Source organism: Notamacropus eugenii, chromosome 3 (assembly GCF_028372415.1).
Source record: "Notamacropus eugenii isolate mMacEug1 chromosome 3, mMacEug1.pri_v2, whole genome shotgun sequence".
Taxonomy (NCBI): Eukaryota; Metazoa; Chordata; class Mammalia; order Diprotodontia; family Macropodidae; genus Notamacropus; species Notamacropus eugenii.
This window is the reverse complement of record NC_092874.1, coordinates 232,752,906-232,776,389: the sequence shown is the minus strand read 5'-3', so window position 1 is coordinate 232,776,389 and position 23,484 is coordinate 232,752,906. Positions and strand designations below refer to the sequence as shown.

At 37.5% G+C, this 23,484-nt stretch overlaps 1 protein-coding gene across 20 annotated transcripts in view; it reads left to right on the top strand.

The window, feature by feature from the left end:
* Window positions 1-23,484, top strand: part of R3HDM2 (R3H domain containing 2) — a 139,585-nt gene that overhangs the window by 49,316 nt on the left and 66,785 nt on the right. For 3 of the 20 annotated variants that reach the window (XM_072655140.1, XM_072655155.1, XM_072655137.1), the window contains one exon: window positions 8,828-8,947. The exons of the other annotated variants lie outside the window; for them this stretch is intronic. The gene's annotated coding sequence lies outside the window, so the exon portion shown is untranslated. Of the gene's footprint in view, window positions 1-8,827; window positions 8,948-23,484 lie in introns of those variants that run through there. 20 annotated transcript variants of the gene reach the window in all.

The following is a 23,484-nucleotide window of genomic DNA, read 5'->3' as shown; positions in this document are numbered from 1 at the left end:
GTAGGATTTTATCTGGAAACTGAAGGAATCCAGGAAAGCTGGGAGACAGATGAGGAGGGAGAGCATTCCAGGTGTGGGAGACAGCCAGTGAAGGTACCAAGAGCAGGATATGAACTGTCCTATTTGAGGAACAGCAAAGAGGCCTGTGTCACTATGGAGAAAAGTGAGGTGTGAGAAGACAGGAAAGATTGAAAGGGACTAGGTTATGAAATTCTTTAAATGCCAAATATATTTGTTCCTGGAAGTAATAGGATACTGTTATTACAGTATGAAGGTACTAGTTTGATATTGCTTATTGTTTTGTAAATTTTCTTAAGTAATTTCATATGTGTATATTTTGTTTCCCAAAGTGGAGTACAATTTTCAAGAGCAGGTATTTCTTTTTTTCCTCTCCTTTTTTGACACCCTCTCCCCCAATTTGTCTAAATAATGCCTTCTTGGTTATTGTACACATAACAATCTATTGATTTACTATTGGACCGGTTCAGTGGGTAACAGGTCATTTCTGCAAATGGGACAAATTCATATTACAAAGAAATAAGGGTTCAGTTTGTAGAGATCGTTATTGTTTTAAAGATATTTAAAATATAAATTAATTTTTCTATTAACATAAAATGATTGTGAACAGATTGGCTGAACTCCTTTGAGAAATTACAGATCTCTTCCTAAAGATCCTACAATCTTAAGGAATTTAATGCATTTAACCCAAAGTTGTCCACAAACAGGAACATCTGGAGAGCCTTATTATCTACTGGGAATCCTTCTTGTATATGGAATCCCATATTGTATATCCTTCACAATGGCAATTATATCTCCCAATTTTGTGCCTCACCTGATGTTTATTATCAGAGGAATAGTGTTATTTCTGTTGTTTCATCTCCAAAGAAATCTTGAATGGTCTTGATGCATATATATAGATAGGTGGTAGCTCGTAAAACAGGCTGTAAGGTTCTATTTTATTTCACTAAATCAGGTGCTTTTGTGTAATCTACAAATAGAAAGCACCATGGGATCTTATGTTCTCTATCATCCAGTTAATTGTGAAATGTTGAAAATGTATTCCATTGTTGGGTATTGCTTGAGAAAGTCTGCTTGTTCTCTTCTAAAACTTTCATCAAATATGCTCTAGGTTCATTTATAAATGACTTTCAGAGGTTTTGTGTAGATAAGAAAGTAGACATATAAGTAGTTATCAATATTCTTTTGGTCACTTTTTCCTTATTAATAAGGTGTCAATTTTTTCCTCATGCCTTTTATATCTGCCCTTCCTTCCCATACGTCCTATGTTGGTCCCTCAAAACCCTTACAGTTATATCATCTATGCTTGATCCAGTCTGTCTGCTTTTCCCATCTTTGTCCTCTTTTGTGAAATTTGTACTTCTTCTATAAGCTTATCTGGGACTAATGTTAGAATCAAGTGTAATGATTCCTTGATAAAGAAAGCACTTTGTTAAAATGTGGTTGTTTTTTCCCAAACTTTTTTTCAAATGGATGAATGAATATCTGTTGCTTAGATTTCAGAATGAACTTTGGTAGACTGCTGTCCAGTAGTATAGAGCTTATCTAATGCTAGACAAATGGGATAGGTGGACAGCAAATTGAGCCCCTAGTTGAACAGGAGAAAGAGAGTGGACTGGATTACTTTTGGGAGATTACAAAGCTCTTTTACTGTCTTCAGATTACTCATGAAAGCAAAGGATAATTTTTTTTCAATACTAACATTTTACTAGTGATGCAGTCTAGCTGTGAGATAGGGGACACCACTAAAGAACTAAACATGAGTATCATGTAGAAGGCAGTGGAGCTGGCGGGTGTAAGGAGGTTCAGCATATATCGAATAAAGAACAAGCATAAAGGATGTTGCAATAAAGGCAGCATGGAGCAGTGATTAGAGCACTGGTCTTAGAGTCAGGAAGACTTGGGTTCGAATACTTAATAGCTGTGTAACTCGTAAATCTGAATTCTGAGCATGCTATGTTCATTGAGATTTTCAGAACCAAGTGCCCATCTTATCTTTAGAACTGTTTACCATCTCTTTTAAACCCATGTTACACATGCATTTGCCTTGGTGACCTTAAACTTAGAAAGGGTTATCAACTTTTTGTGAGGGTAGATGAGTCATTTTTAATGTCCTCAAAGCTTTGATATTTCAGATGGCTTTGGGGGGGTATGGTGAGGAAACGGCAGTTCTGCCAGCTTTGCCCTCCTCTTCTCCACTGAGAATCCTGGTAAAGGGAGGGAGGTAAAGGCTTTCATAGAGATGTAGTGGTTAAATCTTCAGGCTCTTTCAGCAGATTTAATTTATTGGGTAAGGACTTCTGATTGGGATCGTACTTTTTAGGTCATTCACTACTGCTCATACTGTTTTTCTAGAATATTGAGGTGAATAAATATATAAAGTGCATTGTGAGTATTGTGTTATATCTATCAGTGGGAAATTATCTTTATCTTTTTATGCCCTTTTAAGAGTCTTTTCTCAATTCATTACGCCAAACTCTTTAAATCCTTTACCCCATAATGTCACTTAACTTCTCTTAGCTTTAGCTTCCTCATAAATGAGGAAATTAGATTATATGATCCTTAAAGATTACTTTTGGTTCTAAATTTCATGATCCCTCAGCACTTGAGCCACTCAGGTTGTACAGAATTATTTGTAGAGATAGCTTGACTTATAGGATGGAAACTTACTGAGAGAGTTAGTGAAGTTTGACAAAACTGAAACAAGATCTTTCCCTATGATTATTAAGAACAGGAGACAGATATGTCAGTGTAACACCTATCCTTTAATTCTCAGCTTGAATGGCACCTCTTCTGGGAAGCTTTCACTGATACTTCAAGTAAAAACTGATTTCTGTCTCTTATTTGATTTCCTGTCACTTTATAATGCATTTATGCACTTATCATATTTGGTTTTATATTGTTTATCAGTGTATACACTGTCTATCCCATATATATTTCTATCTTCTCCAGTATATAATCAGTACTATCAGCAAGTTTTTGTTGAATGTTTGCTGAATAATTGAATGCCTAGGAAGCGATAAGGTAAATTAGAAGGATTCTTAAGGTAGATTTTATGATTCTGTGAACTCAGAATAGGGCTCCTTACTTTGAGGATCACAGCTCACTAGTTCATCTGAAAGACGACCCAGTGCTTTGAAGCTCTCACCTCTACCTCTTTTCTTAGACTGAGGACATCTGACAGCTGATGCCCCTCCTGTGCCTTGTAGGCTGTCATAGCTAATAAATTGCTCATATCCCTCCCCCCAGCTAACCTGCATGTACTCATGTATACATGTTTGTGGTGGACTTAGCTTCTTCAGTACTTCAGTGGGTTTTTTAAACTCATCATTGTATATATTCTTCCAACAGTGGAAACTAATATATTTATGCCCTTTCAGTTAGTGTAACTTGGTAATGGTGCTCCCCAAAATCCTACACAGGGAGTTCACTAAACTTGCTTGAGGCCTTCCTCTAGTTCGCTTGATATTGTTTGAATATCCAAGGTACATATAGGTTGTCTGTTAGTTATCTCTCACTCTCAAACCGTCATTGGCCCAGCCTCTTTTCTAGTAATATATATTTTTTGATAATATATTTTAAGTTTCTTCTCCTGCAACAGTGCTTCTGCACTGTTGTTGTTAGTTTTTGTTAGTATACTATAGCCTCTTTGCTTCTACTCTTCGTCCCTCCATTGCCTTTTGGGTGACCTGTAATTTTGATTCCTTGCAGAGTGTAGTGGTTCTGATTTTAGAGAGCTTCCTGGGAAAGACTGGTGATTCCTGGTCTGGAATATCTCCCATTTAAGGTTTTATTTGAAAGGGAGGGGGAAAAGATTGTATGACCTCAATTGATAGCTATCAACAGTTGATATCTACCAGTGAATATTATGTGCCTATAGTTTTTATGGTGTTCTCAACTATATGTTATCCCTTATGGGGATATGGGAATAAAGTATAGCCCCTTTCCTTGAGGAATTTACAACCTGATTTATACAAGGCAGGAATGATAGCTTTTATATAGCTTGTTAAGGTTTGCTAAGTGCTTTATGTATGTTCTCATTTAATCGTTAAGACAACCTTATGAGATGAGGTGATATCCTCATGTAGCATAGAATGTTAACTTCATTTTCTTATTTGACAGGATTACTAAACTAGTAGATGAGGGGAATCCTATGGATATAGATTACCAGGGTTTTGGGAAGCTTTTCATAAATTATCTTATACTATTCTTATGGAGAAGATAGAAGAGATATGAATTAGATAGACAATCTGATGGATTCAAAATTGGTTGGGTGACTGGACTCAAAAAGGAGTTATGATTGATTCACTGTCAGTATAGTAGGAAGTCACCAGTGAGTAACCATAGGGATCTGTGCTTGCTCCTTTGCTAGTCCTTTTTTCTAGTTTTTTAAAAATGTTTTTCTTAATTCCTTGGATTAAGACCTAGATGGCATGCTTATCAAATTTGCAGAAATATCAGAGCTGGGAAGCTCAAGTTAACCCAGTGAATGACAGTCAGGATCCAATTTTGACAAGCAGAATATAATAAGTTGAAATTCAGTAGGGGTAAATGTAAAATATTGCTCTTGGATGAAAAAAAATAACTTCACCTGGTAAAAGATGGGCTTGCAAGATTAGACAGCTGTTCTGAAAAAAAATTCTCTGTGAGGTTTAGTGGGCTGCAAGCTCAATGTGAGTCAACAGTATAATGTAGCAATGTCAATAGCTAATGCAATCTTGGACTGCATTGATACAGGGATAGTTTTGAGGATTCGTTTCCAGGATTAGAGAGATGATAGTCCCACTATAATTTGTCCTCATCAGACTCATCTGAGGTATTGTGTTTAGATCTCAGCATTGTAGTTGAAGAAAGACATTGATAAACTAGAGAATGTCCAGAGGAGAACCAAGAAAATGGCAGAGTTTTGAGCCCGTGTTATATGAAGATCAGTTCAGGGAATTGGGTGGTATTTAATCTGGAAGAGAGAAGACTGGGGTGGGGTAAGGGTGGGAGGCAGAGAGCTTGATAGTTGTTTTTAAATAAAGTTGTTCAAAAGTAGAATGGTCTCAAATGTTGGTGGGTTCTGCTTCCTTGAAGGTTTGCAAGCAGAGGCTGGACAACCTTTTGTCAAAGTGTGTTAAAATGAAGACTTCCTTTCATATATAAGTTGGACTAAATGGCTCCTGAGGACCCTTCTACCTCTCACATTCTGTTATATGTTAGGTTGTATAACTGACTAAATTGATAAAGCCAAGATTGTTCTAGGGTTCTCTATCATTCTCTAGCTCAGGATCCAGTTCAGGAAGTTTAGTATAATCAGGTTCCTTTTTTGGAGACTTTGGGTTGGCATCTATAAGATTCTACCTAGCAATGACAGGGGCTTCTTAAAGAAAAGCTACCCCCGATGCTTTCAGAGACCCTAATTGTAGGGTATTCTCTTTGTTTAACTTCCATCTCATTCTTGGTCTTGCAGCAATTAATCTGTTTTGTGGATTATTCAAGTATCTGTTTCTCTTCCTTTTCCTTTTAGCCATAGCATTTTTGTTATTATCTCTATAAGAATTGAGAGAAGGAAAAAGAAAGGTGGTAGAATGCAAATCTGTCAGCTATTTTGTTCCCTGTGAGCAGTTCTAGGAAAAGATCTTAGTGGGGGAGGAGGTTGAAACTCTTAACTAAAATAAAATGTTGGAGCTTTTTTCATCTGTGCACTCACAGTCTGCCATGTGCTGAAGAAACCAGCACTGTCCTACATCGCACCTCCCAGCCACAGACTTCATACCATTTCCTTCTTTTGCATCTTTTGGGTGTGAATGAACACACTGTTACTGCTTTTTTGGATTTACCTTGATAATGCACTGATTTATTTGGTTTCTTGTTCAGTACACAACGTTTTTCTATTTGTCTATATCATGAGGTGTTCTTAAACTCTTAACATTTCTCTTATGATGCTTTATGCATTTGATTTAATTTTCTTGCATATCAAAGTGTGGAAGAAGTATTTATGGACTTAGCTGGTTTCTGAAGCCCTGGCAAGGCTCTTATTCCCTCAATATACAGAATCATGTCTCAGGGTTAAAGCAAGGAAGGATACAGAGGAAACATCCTCATGTGGCTTTTCTAAGACTTTTGAGTGATACCTGAATGTATACTTAACCTTTGGATTTATTTCCTCGCCTGTAAAATGGAGATAATAATATTTGCCCTACTGTGTCACAGGGTTGTTGTGAAAAACTGAATGTCATTATATGACTGAGTAATAGGTAGGTGTTGTTATTATAGGCCTCTGTGTACCCTTGACTCTTATAGAGAATCTTTTTTCCCCCTCACTTGAGCTTCTCAAAAATTGAATCTAAAAATCCTGAAATATTTTTCTCATTCCATGCAACAGATGTACCACTGGAGTAGAGTTGTGTGTGATGCAAACTGGCAGGGCTATTGATTTTATGATTAGAGTAATGCTATTTTGGCTTTGTCCATTTCAGTACTGGGTAGCCTGATATGCACCCTGATACCAAGGACTTCCCCTGGTACTTTGAACATATCCTTGTTTCCAAAAGTTTGTGAATAAGCAGATTCATAGTTACTTGATTCATGATTACATAATAATTACTTGCAATAACCTTTCTTTGGTAATGCTTTTTTAATATTTCATTATAAGTGCATAATAAGGTTTGAAGAGACTTTTCAGTTCTATATTTTCCGCTTGAATATATATCTATAGTTAAATATAATTATAATAAAAACTAGCCTTTATGTACTGCTTTGAAGTTTGTGAAGTATTTTACAAGTATTATCTCATTTTATCCTCATAACTCTGGAAAGTAGCTGCTATTATAAAGCCCCATTTTATAGATGAAAAAATCGAGGCAGAAGTCAAGTGGCTTGTGCAGAATCTTTAAAAGGAAAACTGAAGGACTGACTTTATACTTTTTTGATCCAGAACACTTTTATCTTAGGAAGTTATATTTAGGTACATACCTTTCTGTTTACATTTCTTTTTCTTCTCATTTTCTTTTTTTCTTAATTTGAGAAATGTTCTTTTAAATTTTAGGTTAGTAAATAGAATAGATCTGGGTGATCCTCTTGTTATGTACAAATCTCATTTCAAACAGGAAACGCTTTGCTGCAGTTTGGGGAAGGACATCTTTTGTATATTTCATTTCAGATTCTCTTAATTGTGATTTTTGAGGCTGTTCATTGGAACCCTACTTCTGTCCGTCATGTGTATCACAGAAAATAGTATGTTATCTGGAGGATAGCAAGGAGTGGTTATATGGATAAATTATATGGATGGTTTGATTCAGAAAAACAAACTGTTAGCTATTAAAAAATTCATACAAAGTGAAGGTTGTGAAAGGACATTAAAATTCTTTAAGATATGAACATATTGGCTTTTTAACTGCAGGAAATGTATTTCAAATGAGTGTTGGTTTAAGAAGTTAGTTTAAGCTGTTATATTTAAAGTCTAGTCAATATATTCACTGTATTATTAAAGGTAGAATTAAATTGTGATTTTCGTTTACTTCCTGTAAGTTTGAGATATGGAAGCTAGTTGGATCCTTAAGCATTTTTTTATTTCTTTGAATATCCCTGTGCCCTTTCTGTAATGAACTTATCTCTTGTCCTAGCTGTGTTTACATCAGATATCACTATCATTCTTAAGCTTCTTCTCTTAAGGCTAATCCAAATGCTCTCTGTATTTATCCTGTCTGCAGCATCCACAGTACCTATAGTATTATTAGTTCTAATAGCAGCAGCAACAGAATTCTTCACTTTACCTGGCCTGCTTTTAAATTAGGACCTGAAAGTTACTTCCAGACTTGCATTCCTAGAGCAATCGAGGGGTCCTAGGACTACTACCATTCTGAATGCTTAGTAGTTTTATTTCCCATTTTGTTTCTCCACTACCCCTTCTTGTACTGTGAACCTTTTCATCATGAACTCTCCTTAGGATCAGTGCTACCAGTCAAGTCATACTTCATCAGAATTCATATTTCATTGCTCTTTAGCCACAGTCAGATAATCCCTGGTGCTTGCCCATTTTTCCAGGGCAGATGCAGGAGAAGGAAATGACAGTTCTTCTCTCCTTCTACCCCCTTTTCTAAATAAAAACAATGATTTAACTAAACATAGCTGCAAATAATTCCCTGCCATTTGGGTTTAGTAATGGTAATATTTTTCAAGGCTAGCCTCAAGTCTTTGAACAGAGTACTGTTCCACTGGCTCCTGTACTTTTGAACTGGCTTCTGGTGAGGAAAGGTACGGTAGTTTGAAAGGTGACCTTTTAACTTGTAGTACACCCCCCTCCCCCCCCTCCATTATTGTCCATAAAAATGAATCTTTCATGGTAACTCAGCAATTTCTAGCAAAGAAAAAAGCGGGGGGGGGGGGGAGGTGTTGTTACTGTGTCTTTAAAAGCCATCCTCTGAGCTCTGTGGAGGCAGACCATACCATTGAAGTATTTGAATGAGATCGGAGAGAAAGGGGGTGGTGGTGGTATGTGTGTGACTATTGGCAGAGCTCTGGGTGACATCTCTCCGAACAGCTGGGCCATGGTCTGTTTCTGAGCTGCTTGTCAAAGCAATTAGCTTGCTGGAGAGGCAGCAGTGAAGATCACTAACATTTCATTCAAGGGTGAAGGAGGTGGGAAAGGGGGCGGGTGGGAGGGAGGGGGGAGAGGAGACCGGTTTCCCAGAAGGAATCTCTTCCGGCAAAATTCCAGCAGATCGTTACAATGAGGTCTCCATTAATAATGTGAACTAGCTGCTGGTCTAAGTGAAGCTCCAAGGTGAGTTTTTTTTAATTAAAATTTTTCTTGTTTTTAAAGCTCTTGAAATCCATAGCTTCCGGAGGGAAGGAACTGGAGTGATTTGCAGATTAAGATTTTATAAAAATTTTGGTTCAACTATCTCAGGCTGTGAAAAATTAAAATTTATTAAATATTGTGGTAAGTCTATATAATAGATTAAATTATTTTTTGTAATAACGTAAAAGCTAGAAATTCTTGCTCTGCTTAGACTCTGCCTCTCTCGTGATCATTTCCAGCAGTGTTTCATTCAGATTTTGCTTATAGAAGCAGTGATGATTTCTGGTTTGGGTTTTTTTTTTTTTTTTGGGTGATCCTGTTGACGCACCTTTTCAGAAGGAGGGAATCCCCTGTAAACATCCTCCTCCATGTCATTACAGAGCTCTCTACACCAAGCAGGTGCCCTGGATGTCTTTATGTAACCAATCTCCAGCTTTTAATTGGGCAGTCAAGAAGAAAGATAGTCCCTTTGCTGCATTTAGGGGGATGTTTTGGATTGGAGTTTCCCAGGGCATAATCTGTAAGAGAATTTATCTGACCACTTTACGTTGGGTTCTTTTTTGTCATACGTTTAAGTTGTCATTTGAGTTCTCTTTGAGCTTTACATTTCTTTTTAGATATTTTTTGCTTATAATTGGCTTGCTTTCTGTTTGTTAGTCTTGGTTTCAGAAGAGTAAAGATGGGATTCCCCTCACCTCCAGTGACGTAGTGATTTTGTTTGCAGTCCTTCTCCTGAAAGGGAGGGGGCCAAGAGAAACAAGGAGGAGGCAAAATCCATTCAAACTGGTACTTTTTGACATATGTGACTTAATGGTGGTAATTGGATGTCAGTGAATGGGGTTGAAGGCAAAACAGAATGTTTTAATAATAGGGATGCAATTTGTTTCTCTTCTTTTTTGGCAAAGGATCTCGGCAGAGATAGAACTGCTAAAGCACAGAGCTTGGCTAACCCAATGTTATGCTATTGCTAATGAATTTTAATTTATTTTTTCAAAATTGATAAGGTGAATTTGGGAGAAGGGAAGGAAATTTTCCTTTAATTTTTTATATCAATTTATTACTCTTTTTTACCTCCTCTGAACACTCCTAGCACCCCTATTCTTCTGCAAACCTTAGCAATTATATATAACATCTGAAATCCAGCAGCCATTAATTGGAGTTTAGTTTGTGCTTTTGGGCTCTAGTAATCATAAATTCACTGTTTTTGTGAAGTAATCTCAGGTCCTAGTAGTAGGTGGTTGCATTAATATCCTGCTACTCCATTTGGTAATAGGAAGAATGGGACTGTGGTGAGGCTAAGTAGTGGTTGTGCTGGATTTTCTTTTAGATGAGGACTCAAACCATAGTGAATCACCTGAATTTGGTTGGAGTGCTTGGGCCTCCAGTTATTTTGTATGCAACACTGTCTTAACACCACTGATATTTGAGGGATAGCCTACAAAAGTCTATGGTAAACTAATCAAACTTAGGGGGTCTTGGATATTGTGAGGGAGAAGAGATTAGAGAGGAAGTGCTGATGAAAGATTTTTAGAGACTTGCTATATTCCTGATTTTCTTCCCCTTCCTATTATTTGGCTATTTTTAGAATAAGATTTTATTCTTGGTCTTGTTTCCTAAGATTCTATACATATGAGTTTGCAGTTCTCTAATATGAAAAAGTATAAAGAGCCATGCACATTTTCCAGCTCTCTCAATTTTGCTAAAAAGAGCTTTAATGTTTCGCATAGCATAGTCAATTGCTTCAGATAAGTAATTAAGCTTGCTTTTGGGGAGGAGGAGTAGAAGGGAAAAAGAAAGATGATCTTTAAGCTTAAAGAAAAGCATCCTAGTGGAAAATCCTTGTCATTCTGGTGTTGGAAGGGTTAAGAGAAATTCCACTGCATTCCTGCATTTTGACACTGCAGCAAATATGTGGATAATTTCTTGCTAGCTTTTGAGGAAACCCCTGTGGTGGACAACCCTCATTAATCGTTGCTGGGAGACTGGTCTGACGTCACTGGGAGCAGTTCCCTGTCTGCAAGCAAAGACAGGAATAGCCTGTGAGGAAGAAAAGGAAAATTGCTTTGAAATTGAGAGATGATCGTTTGTTGACTGGTGCTTTTTCCATTTGGGGTTTGGGTGAATAAATCTGAGCCCTCATGAAAGATTTTGGGCATTATGAAGAAAGAAAGTTCCTTTAAAATTTTGGGATTTAATTTGTGTTCATTTCCTTTTCATTTCTTACCATCTAAACATAGTTTGTTCTTTTTTCAACCCTTTAAAAAAAAAGAATACAGTATCAGGGTTTTTAAAAAGGTCGGGGGAAAGGAAATCTTTTGTGAGATAACTAGAGAAATAAGATTTCATTTTTCATACTAGAATTCATAGAATCATGGGCTGTTACAGCTAGAAAGGACCTTATAGATCCTAGTGTACCCTCCTAATTTTACGGATAAGAAAAATGAGGTCCACACAGATGAAGTGATTTTAAGTTGTCACAACCAGTTGTGAAGCTAAGATGAGATCTTAGGTCCTAAGTTGCTATTATCATTATCCTCATCACTACCATTTCCATAGCATTTTAAGGTTTACAAAGCACTTTACAAATAGTGTTTCGTTGGGAATTTGGTGCTTCTTTACAGATTGATCACTTTGAAGATGAGGAAACTGAGCCAGAAAGGGGCTCAGTGTTTTTGCCCAGATCGTGAATGTCCGAGGCAGGAATTGAGTTCAGGTTTTCCTGACTTCAGGGTCTAGCACTTTGCCCACTAACTGCTTCCATGATAGCCAGCATTTCTATTGTGCTTTCAGTTTTGCAAAGTGCTTTACAAATATTATCTCATTTTATCCTCACAACATCCCTAGGAGGTAGGTGTTATAATTATCCAAGCTATCCTATAGCTTAAGTGAAATTATTTTAGGTGAGAACTCAAACCACAAGTATCATTTAAGTACGTCTCTTTTGCCCTGACCCTTAAGGGAAATATATTTTGTCATTTGTTTGGAAGACTTGCAGAAGAAAACTTGTCATCCCCTCTCTAGTGCTTAAAAGTTGTTACAAATTAATTTCTCCCTCCCTAATTTTTGTGTACTCCTTTTAGGGTTGCAGTTAAGTCCTATGACTTCTCTGTAGGAATTAAACAGGAGTGTATTTGGTGACTTCTCATCGTGTATTATATTTGAGGGACCAAAAGAAAGTCTCTTGTGGGTTATGAGTTTAAAAAAACCAAAGAATTAAAGTATAATCCAAAATTTTAAGTTAGAAGTAGCACCGTAACTCTTTAAATAATGGATTTCTTCCAGATTGATGTTACAATAGGTGCTTAATAAATGCTTTATTTAGTCATGAGTGTCTTGATATATATTAGAAAGTCTGTTTCTCCCCATAACCATCGTTCACTTTAAGGCTTTTTAAAGTAGCAGTTAGGTTTTCTTTATCACCTTTTTATCTATTTTAAAACCATATAGACACCTTGTGTCTCTCTTTTAAACAATTTTGTTGATGCTTTCTGTTGTTACAGTACACTGTATTCATTTTGGAAAATATTCATTCTGCTTCCCTCAGTGAATATTTGTAATGAAAATTTGGTAGGGAAACAGGAAAAAAGCAATTCAGCAAAACCAACCAACATATCAACATCTCTGATAGTCTATAAGATAGTCCACACTTACAGTCATGTACCTTGGCATAGAAAGGAAGGGGCATTTTTTTGGCTTCGGAGTTAGCCTTTAAAGATTATAATTTTTATGTCTCTTTCAGAACTTCACTTTCTCTGCTCGTTTTATATTTCAATTCAATCACATGCTACAGCTTTTTCCCAGGTGCATTTGTGAGGGCATAAAGTATACCGTATATACCAAAGTGCATTTGGATAGAGTGCTGGACTTGGGATTATGAAAGCCAGGGTGTGAATCCTGCCTTTAATTGTTATTAGCTGTGACCAGCACTTAGTATGGATTTTTTTCAACTGTAACATGTGGATGGTAATATTTGGATTTCCTGACTCATCAGATGAATGTGAGATCCAAATGGAGCTCTTTACAAACTTTGGAGCATAATGTTAACATCAATAATTGTTAAATGTTAACAACAATAATTGCTAAATGTGAAAACCAGGAAATTCAAGTTACTGTCTTCAGCAAACTCCAAAACTGAAACAGAAAACCTGGTGCTTAGGGATACGTTTCATGAAGCTTTTACCCAGGGTCAAGTTTTACTCTGTCATGGCGTTTCCATTTTCTTTCACATTTTTTTGATCTGCATTAAAAACCGTAAATCTTCTGTTGCTCGATAGAATGTCTGTCTATGATTGGAAACTTCCCCTTCTGGACTGCTCTTTGAACAAGAAAGCCTGAGGAAAGGGAAATGACCAAGACTTATCAGCAAAATCCAAAAAAGGGCAGTTAATAGCATTTCTCTTAATGAATATTAAGGAGAAGTGGAGTGAACTGAGAAAAGAGTATCTTGGCTTTATTAAAGTTTGAATGTGAATTTTTTTCAGAGCTCTTAAGAGTGAAAATTTGATGAAAGCAAGAAGCTTTCTTGCCATTTTGTTATATACATCCAAGTGGAGAAGAAGCCCAGTAAATGGATGTGTGTCACTGACACTATTTCTAGTTCATGGAAAGTCTCTCTCTAATGACTCTGGGACTGATAACTCCACCATGCTTTTTGTTTTTTTCTTAGAGAAGGTATAAGAAAAACTTCTTATTGATATTGGACTAATAGACTTTAGTTTATTGGTGGCACTCTTGCTTTTTAGCTTTGTTTTGATTTATGACTCATTTCTACTCTTGGTTTCTACTCTTGGTTTCAACTGTTGGTTGACTTTAGATATTTATCAGACATAGTGATACATTAAGGACTTTTCCCTTTTCTGAGACTCTTACTGTGTTTCCATACTTTCCAGTTATCTCAGGATCTGCTAGAACTCAGGCAAATTGAAGAGATCTGATGAGAGATCCCCTTTGGAGTTGCCTGATGGCTGTTTCTGCTGTCAGAAATTGTTTTTGACCTTTCTGACTTCAAATGCAGCACAATGACCCTGAAAGAAGACACAGCTTAACTCCTCCCAAGGGTTTCCAGCTTTAAGAAAATCTACCCCCTGAGTTTATAAAACATATAAATTAGAAGTTATGAGTATCAGGATTCCCATTTCTACCCACTAAAAAGCTTAAAAATGTAGTTATATTTTGGGTTGATTGCAAATTTAAGGAAAAAAGGTTATTTCCAACATTTCTTGCTTTACAAAAAGGATTTTATTGTAGTGTTTTTTTATATAACCCTGTCTTTAGTGCATTTGAGGTTTAATTTGCAGTTCTCTAACATGGGCACCATGGTGCGGAGGAAAGATCACAGGACTTAAAAGAACTAGATTCACGTTTTAGTGACTACTTGGAAAGTCATTTAGCTTCTCACCTTGAGTCTTCTCCATTTGTAAAATGGGGAACAATACTCATTTATGTGATAAGATGCTGCTGCTGCTGCTGCTCTTTCTCCTCCTCCTCTTTTACTGCCCCCACCACAGAGGGGCCATTCCCTGACTGCTTCTTAAAGAGGCCTGTCCACTTCTAAGTGGGTACATGAAAAGGCCTAGCCTAAAAAGTCCAAGGTCTCCCAGTGCATCCTGGGCCATCTCTAGTCATCCTGAGGAATATCTGGTCACTGGACCCAGATGGCTCAGGAGGAGAAGTGAGGCTGGTGACCTACACAGCCTTCCCTCACTCATAACAAAGTCAAGAGCAAGTCATGTCATCATTTCTCTGATGGCATGGTCTTTTTCGAAAAGGACAAACACAACAACAATAGTGACCTATACGTTTTAGGTACTTAGTAAATATTTGTTGAGTGAATGAATTCATAGCAATACTGAGACCAGTTTCCTTCCATGAGTAGTTTTTATGTTTTGTTTTTGTCTTTATTTTATTTTGTTTTGCTGATGGCAGTGATGGAAATGGGCCTCTTTTTCAAACTGATTTTGAACCTGGATCGCCAATTATTTTGCCTACTGCCTTCATTCACTATGGCATAGCCAATGGCTAGGACCAAAATTGTTTATTACAGCCAGTATTGTTATACTAATTATTAGTGAAACACATGCATGCCAGGATAAGGAGACATTTTACGTTTTTCTAGGTAGATTATAGCTTGCAGATAGCTCCCTTGGTGAGAGTGTAATATTATCAGGACTTAAGATTTCTACAGCATGACATTCTCTAGCAAATGTGGAAGAGGTAGGATGAGAGATGTAGGATGTCTGCTTGATTGATAGTAGGAGGCAAGTCATATTGGTCTTTTCCCATGAGGATATAGCCAGATCCTTTTCTTAGGAGTTGGTCTGATATTCTTTTAGTCCAGTTTTCTGTATTTTTATGTTTGGGGGAAAGAATAGAAAAGGCTTAATGGAATTTTCAGTACATCATGAAATACTTGTAGCTTTGCTATGTTGAGGATAGCACCATCCTGCCAATCATCCAGGTTCAAAACTTGTGCCATGCTGAAAGTCTCATTTTCACTTGCCCCACAAATTCAATCTGTTGCCATATCTCATTATTTTTACCTACACAACATCTCTTTCCACATCCCTTTCTCCTACTCATACATCACAACCCTACTTAGGCCCTCTTCACCTTTCATCTGGACTCAATCAGCAACCTTCTAACTGGTCTTCCTCAAATTTCTTCCTATTCCAATTTGTTCTCCATTAACCTGTTAAGATAATTTCTTTCAGCACATAGACTTGTCCATGTCACTCCTTTCTCATTGAGTTCTACTGGCTCAGTTATCTAGTAGATAAAATCACTTAAAACTCATTATAACCTGACCTCTTTCTACATGTTTAGTCTTCTTACATTTTGCTTTCCTCTGTGTACTGTACAGTTCAGCACTGATGTCCTATTTGTAATTACTGGAAAAAAAAATTCCATCTCCTGTCTAATTACATTTTCACTGTTTACCCCTCTTCTTCCCCTCTCCCGGTACCTGGAATGCTCTGCCTTTTCACCTCTACTTACACTCAGCTCTGATCTTACCTACCTTACCTTCCTATTGCCATCTATATATACTACCTGTATCATGTATAGACCTAGTTATTTACATATTTCCCCACCATTACAATGTGAGCTTTTTGAGGGCAGAGACTGTTTTTGCCCTTTTTTTTTTTTTTGTAACCTCAGCACTTTGCACAGTGCCTGGCACCTAATAAGTGCTTAATAGATGTTTGTTGACTGACCAGCTGACTGCCAGGTACTATACTAAGTACTAGGGTTACAAAGAAAAAATAAAAAGTGCTTACTTTCAGCTTATATTTTAATGAAAATAACAAGATGTGCATAAATAGGTATATACAAGAGACCTACCCCTACAGAGTAGATACAGTGTATACTTAATAGGGAAGACATCAGCAGTGTGGGGAAGTAAGGATTGGGAGATGGATAGTTGAGCAAGGGAAGGACTGCCATAGAAAGTGCTTTTTCAACTAAGTATTATAGAAAACTAAGGGTTTTAGAAGGCAGACACAAAGAAGGGAAAGTGTTCCAAGAATAGGGGATAGCTGGCTGCTTTCTTTGGTGCAAAAATGTCTACTTACGGCTCCAAGCGAAGAGTCCCCAGTGCCTGTAGTATCGACAAGAATGAAATCAGAGAGCCTAATAGTTCACCATATAATTATTTCGTATACTGAAAATAGAGGAAGTATCACATAGCTCACTGGGGATTGGCTGAGGGGGAGGCTGGCCATGTTATTTCCCTACCTAATCATATCTCTGTTAAAGTTGTGAAAAATTACTCGATACAGTGAAAACAACATGGAGACAGAGAGTTCAGATAAGGGAGGTCACAAGGCAGGGATAAAGGAAAAAAAATTGAGAAAGTATATAGAGAAAAAAGGACAGATTCTCAGTTAATACTTCTAGTCAGTGGTCATGACAAAGATAAACAATAGTAAAAAAGATGAGGAGCAGTCCGATGGTAGGCAAAGAATCAGGAGAGAACAGCACCATTAAAATCTAGAAAAAGAATGTAATCAGCTGTATCAAGTCCTGCCAAGAGGTCTAGAACAGTGAGAGTTGAGAAAAGGCCATGAGATTTGACAATTAAGAGATCATTAGTAACTCGAGAGCAGTTTCAATTGAACAATGAGAACGGCAGCCAGATTGCAGTGGGTTTGAAGATTGTGAGAGTCAAGGGTGTGGAGACGTCTAGTTCTGTTCTTCCTGCCTTCTTTCCCCCCCACTGACCTTTTATAGAGAGAGATTCACTGAGTCAGTATAGCAAGGACAAAAGTACAAACAGTTTCCTCAGATATCCCAGGTCACACTTTTCCTATGTGATTGTAGCCCCTGAGGAGAGTGGACTTAAACCTAAAGCCCCACCAAACTGACTTCTAAATGGGTCATAGCTGACAGGCTGTCGATCCAGAAAGCAGTGTCTCACTTGCTCAATCTGTGGACTCAGGTATATCCTTAGGCCAGTGCTTTGGGTAAGCTCTAGGTGGACACCCAGCCTGGCCCTGGAGGACCGGCAGCTTTCTAGACTTTTGAAGCTCATTGGATTGTGGCCTGTTCTGTTCTCCTCCAATTCCTTCACCGATGGTAGGAGAGAACAGCTACAACAGGGACAGAAGCACCAAAAAGGTCATATGCTCATGGCTTGGGTAGGGAGAGCTGGCCTCTGATTCTAGCTCTCCAGCCTCACCAGAAAGCTTACAGCAGTCCTTTGTTAAGGACCTTATCTGAGACAGAAGAGAAGGTGGCTAGCAGGGATGGGAGGATTAAGTACTGTTGTTTTGTTTTTACAAGTTGGGGAACACTTTATCTTGCTTGCAGAGAATGGGATGCAGAGAAGGAACCAGAAAATAGAGATTAACAATTAGAAAAATAGAAGTGATGATAAAAGTGGGCAGTCTGCTGGAAGACAGAGGAGAGAAGAAGATCAGGAGTACACGTAGAGGTGTTTGTTTTAGCTGGGAGATGGGCCTCACTACAATGAAGTAGGAGATAGTAGGGCATGTTAGAGTAATGTGAGAGGAGAAGGGGAAAAGAGGGACTCTCATTGAATGGCCTCAGTTTTCTTGCTGTGGGAATCTTGAAGAGAAAAGTTTTGAATAGCTTCTGTAGTGAGGGGGTTAGACACTCAATTAGGGAGGAGAGGTAGGATTGCCTTGTTCTAGTGGGCTCAGAAGAAATTATGGGGGAAAAAGGGAAGACTTTCCCTTTTAACAAACATTTCAAAAGAAAAAGAAAAAAAACAGTTTACCAAAACTTATCAACACATCAACCAAGTACATCAATATGTACCATTATGTGCTCATAGTCTAGAGAATGAAGGATAGAGGTACATTCTCTCAACTCTTCTCCAGGGTCAAGCTTAGAATTATAACTACATAGTGATCCGTTTCATTTTATTCTTTCCATTTACATTTTCACAACCATATATAGAATATTGTTTTTCTACTTTTGCTTACTTCACTCTCCATCAGTTCTTTGTTAGCTTCCCATTTTTCTCTGAATTCTTCAGCGTGGTCATTCTTGCAGCAAAGTGTCATTTCATTAATGTACAATAAGTTGTTTAGCCATTTGCCAACCAATGGGCCCATACTTTGTTTCTAGTTCTTTACTAGAACAAAAAAGGAGGAAAATGCTGTAATTAATATTTTTATAATAGATGTGACATTTCTGTCTTTGACCTTCTTGTAGTATATACCTAATGGTGGGATCTAATAATCTTAACTCTTAAAGGAATTTTGGTTATATAATAACGTTTTGAGAAAAGAGAAAGTTCATCAGGAGTTAATAGTCCTGCGTTTAGACCTGACTCCATGTGTTTTCATGTAGGAAGCATAAAATTATGTCAACAGGGCTAAACCTCCTCTCCCTCCCATAGACCCTAGAATTGGTTTTCCTGTAGTTCAGGGGTTCATTAGTGTCTTCAGTGAGTTAAAACATGGGAACATTTCTGAGTCTTTTGTTTTGTTTTCTTCAAGCCTTTGTGCTGAGAGAGATAACCAGTATGAGCATGGTTACTTTCATAGATTCCACTGTCAGAGCCAGTTGCTTTCTAATATATCTAGTATATCAGATTGGGAATATATTTCTTGCATGTCTGTGAAAGTGTTCTCTTACTAACATTTGCAGCAGTTTCTGTGGAAATGTTATATTTTTTTTTTTAAAGGGAGGAAAAGAAATCTCATCTTAGCTCTTAGTGATAGAGCCTGTTGCCATGGAGCCCTGGTTCAGATTGGCTGACCCAGGGGCCAATGAGCAGATAGAACATAAACACATCATCCCTTAACCTTGCAAGCTGTACTTATTCAGTGATATATGACATTAATACCAGTGCCTTATATAGAACTGTGAAGTGAAGTGCTCAGAAATGGTGTAAGGTCCCTTTTTTACTGTCTTAAGATTTTACTGTTTAACATACACATGATAATGGGATGTTGGTTTACGTTGTTTGGTAGGGGGAGACAGGGACTGACAGCAGTTCCTGACTCTTGGATCTTTTTTGTGGACTTAAACTGCTATCTCCTTAACAGATTTAGTGGCTTTCAGTTCCAGGTCAGGTAGTAGCTTGCAGGGCAGTGTGAGCTCTCCCTTTACTTCTGAACCTTTTTTGCTTACCTCTGTAGCCATAAAACTGAGTCAGAAACTGGCAGTTTCTCTCTCACTTGTTTTCTCCTCATCCTCCTCCAGCCTAAATCTTGTGGTTTCCTACTGACACGTGTTTGTCATGTCATTTAGTCTATCAAGAGAGGAGTGACTGGGGACAACTTCCTTGTTCTTTTTTCCCCATTTCCCCTTGGGTATCCTTATCTCTTTACTTCCGTAGCTCCTCCATTATTTCTTGAATAAGTTGCCGGAACTTTTACTGTATTCATTGTTTTCTTCTTATCACAGAAAATCTAGATGTCTACTTCTTGCAACTTCTCTGCCATCTTGAGGGACAAAAAAATAATTCATTCATATATTGAAAATACCCATAACTCTTCTAGAAGTTATTTTTAATCGAAAAAAAGAGGATATCTGTTTTTTTTTTACTTTTGTGCATAGCTGTAAGATAATTCTAAGCACTTTGTTTATAATACTGTGGTAGATGGTGAAGGGAATACAGACATAAATAAGTCTCAGACCTCAAGGAGTAGGGAAAGTATGGCATATATATGTAACTATATTGTGTGGATATATATGATTAAAGTACATAGGCATAGGAGAGCGCAAACAGTGCTTTACTCTGAGGAAGGGATCACTTCTGGCTTAGCCGGGGGCCAACGTTGAGGTGAGGAGCAGGAGAATATACTGGAGCTTGGCCTTAGGATGAGAATTATTTCACTAGATAGTAGAAAAGATAGACCACTTCAACTATAAAGGAACCAGAGCAAAGGTACCATGAATACAGGTACCAGGAAAAGGTCTAGGCTGTGGGAAGTAAGTTCAGCTTGGCTAGAGGGGTAGCATATTGGAAAAGGATAATGTGAAGTATGGCTTGAAAAGATAGCTTAGAACCAGTGCATGAAAGGCCTTGTGAACATACAGTCTGTAAAATAGAGCCATGGCGAGCTGTTGATAAGTGTAAAGCCATGAATGAAAATTTACTTAAGCAGTCATTTGTGGGATGGATTGCAGATAAGAGCATAGAGTCAGTTGTTCTAGAGCAATTAATTTAATAATTATAGCAAAATGTAATAAAGGGATGAACCCTGCTGGTGGTAGTTGAAAGCAGTGGAGTTTAATGAAAGGAGCAATAGAATTGTAGTCAGAGGAACTGGATTAAAACTCAGAAGTTCTTGTGATCCTGTGAAGTGGAAAGAATGGGTGGATATAAGAGGTATTGTGGAGATGGAATCAATAAGGTGTGATGTGAAGGGGAGAGAGTCACGGAGACTGTAGGGGAACACAGAAATAGGGATATTAGGAGGGCATGTTTTAGGACAAAGATAATAACTTTGATTTAGCCCATGTTAAGCTTAAATGATGATAGGACATTCCAGTATGGTCTAGTAAGTAGTTGGACGTTTAGGCTTGGCATCCAGAATAGAGTTCAGGGCTGAAAATATGGGTTTGGTGAGTAGCTAAAACCCTGGGAGTAGATTAAATCAGCAGAAGAGAGAGCAGAGGGAAAAGATGCTTGAGAACAGAATGCAACAGAAGAGGAAAGGCATAAGAATTAAATCTTCCTTCTCTTGTTACATTACCATTTATACTTGGGCTTTCTGAGAAGTGTTTTTCAAAATTTTGGGGGTAAATAGTATAATACTTTTTCTAATTACATGTAAAGATAGTTTTCAGTATTCATTTTTTATAAGGTCCAAATATTTCTCCCTCCCTTCCAAAGACGACAGTCTGATATAGGTTATACATGTGCAATCTTGTTAAACATACTTCCATACTTTTAGTCATATTGTAAAGAAGAATCAGAATAAAAGGGGAAAACCATGGGAAAGAAAAACCAAAGTGAAAATAGTATGCTTCCATCTGTATTTACACCCCGTAGTTTTTGTCTCCAGATGTGGGTAGCTTTTCCCATCGTAAGTCCTTTGGAATTATCTTGGGTCATTATATTTCTAAGAAGAGATAAGTCTGTCGTTGCACATTGTTGCTGTTAATGTGTACAATCTGTGAGAAGTATTTTTTAAAAATCCAAGTTACCTATATTCAGGGGACTGAAGGAGAAGCCAGCAAAGGAAGAAGAAGGCGCAGGCAAGAGACTTGAGAGAGAACCAGGAAGTTGCAGTGTTACGGAAGGAAGGAAGGGAGGGAGGGAGGGAAATTTATAAGCTTTATCATCTGGAGAGGTCAGAGACAGAGAAAAAGCCTTATGTGTTCTCCTGTAATGTCTTCTAGTTGTTATCTATTTGACAAACTATGGAATCAAAATGATCTTGGGAGGTCATCTCATCTACCCCCTTTGCTGAGTGACAGAATCTGTGTGGGAAGGGTCTTTAGGGGTTAACTGGAGTAGCCCAGATGTTCCCCGAATAGCAATACTTTTTTTCCAGATTTAACCCATAGGTTCCCAAAGTGGGCAATACCACCCTTCTGCCCCCACCCCGGGGGTGGGGCTGGAAAGATGAAGAGGGGGAAGTGGTAGTAGCTTTGGATACAATTGGGATCCATTGAATCAAAATAAAGGGGCAGTGGAAGCATAACGAAAGAAGAGAGAAAAATTTTGAAAAACCATTCGTATGTATTTCATCGGTTGTGTAACAGAGTTAGAGTCATAGTGATGACATTTTTTAAATAAACACACAAAGTGCAAGATATAACTGATCAGCAGTCAAGTCTGTTGACAGCTCTCAACAATTAAGTGTTGGCAGACAAGTGTGTTGTGCATTGTTGGGAAGTCCAGTGTGCCATCAGTAGAGATATGTGTGTGTAATGACTTGTTTACAATATGATACTGTACAGTTACATGTGCGTCATTAAAATTTCAATACAGGAAACCCCTCCACAAATTTACAATAAATTATTAAATTTAAGATATGTCTATTTTCTTAAAAAATTTATATTTTTTGGAAAAGATGCAAATTAAAAAAAATTGTTAAAGAAAGTAGATTGGGGAGGGGGTGCTGAGTACATTTTTTTTTAAAGGGGGCAGGAGGCCAAATAAGTTTGGAAACCTCTGGTTTAACTCATGCCTGAGTCCATAGAAGTGAGCCATTATCATAACATTAAATGTTTTTTTGAGAGGAAACTTCTCCCTTTGGGAGTATATTGAGATGAACAGGGGTTTGGGTGGGAGGAGATAGTGTCCAAGTCTACAGTAATGTACAGGCAGAAGACATCAAAGTGGAAAACTTAACTGGCCTAGGTTATAAGCTCTGGTTCTGTTTGGATCACTGCACTTGTCTTTGGATCAGGTAGTTGTAGAGTGTAAGAATGGGTAGGAAAATTGCTGATTTCAAAAGAGATGAAAGTGATTCTGATCCTTTAAGGTGCCAACAAGATTTTTCTGACGTGGCAGTCTGGGGCTATAATCAATCTTGTCTGTCCCCTAGGATTTTATTTATCATGGTATTTCTGGAATGAACTTTCCTCCCCTCTGTTCCTGTCTTGTTTCACTCCAATCTCTTTGTTAAAGTTATTTCTTTGAAGGCCCAACTGAGATGCCATATCCTCCCCCCAAAATGCTTTTCCTCATCCCTACTTCCCTAGGTGAAAGTGACCTCTCTCTCCTTACTAAAAATTATCCTAACCCTTTTGCCTTGACCTCTTTTGTGCTTACCTTATATTATAGTTCTGTCACTGCAAAGTTCTTGAGAGTAGACCTGTGACCTGTATATCTTTGTATCCTCAGCCTTACACATAGTAGACATCTTATAAATGTTAAATTCAGTATTAATTAAGCACCTGATGAGCCACATGAGCGCTGAGAGTAGGATGGAGCCAGAGACTCCTTGCTAATATTTCTAACCTTTTAAGGCTGTGCCTAAAAACTTAGACAACATTTTGTAAATGATTAATAATTTGCTTGTTTCCTTTTTTCAGAGTTACTGTCTTTTTATCATTTTAATGTATCATTTTTTCCAATTATAAAACATGTTTTACATATGTATTATGAATATATGATACAAATATTATATATTTATATGTAAATTACATATAAATATAAAATAAATGTAATGTAAAAAATTAAAAAACAATTTTTAACATTTGTTTTTAAAATTTTTTGGGTTCTAAATTCTCTCTCTCCTTCCACCTTA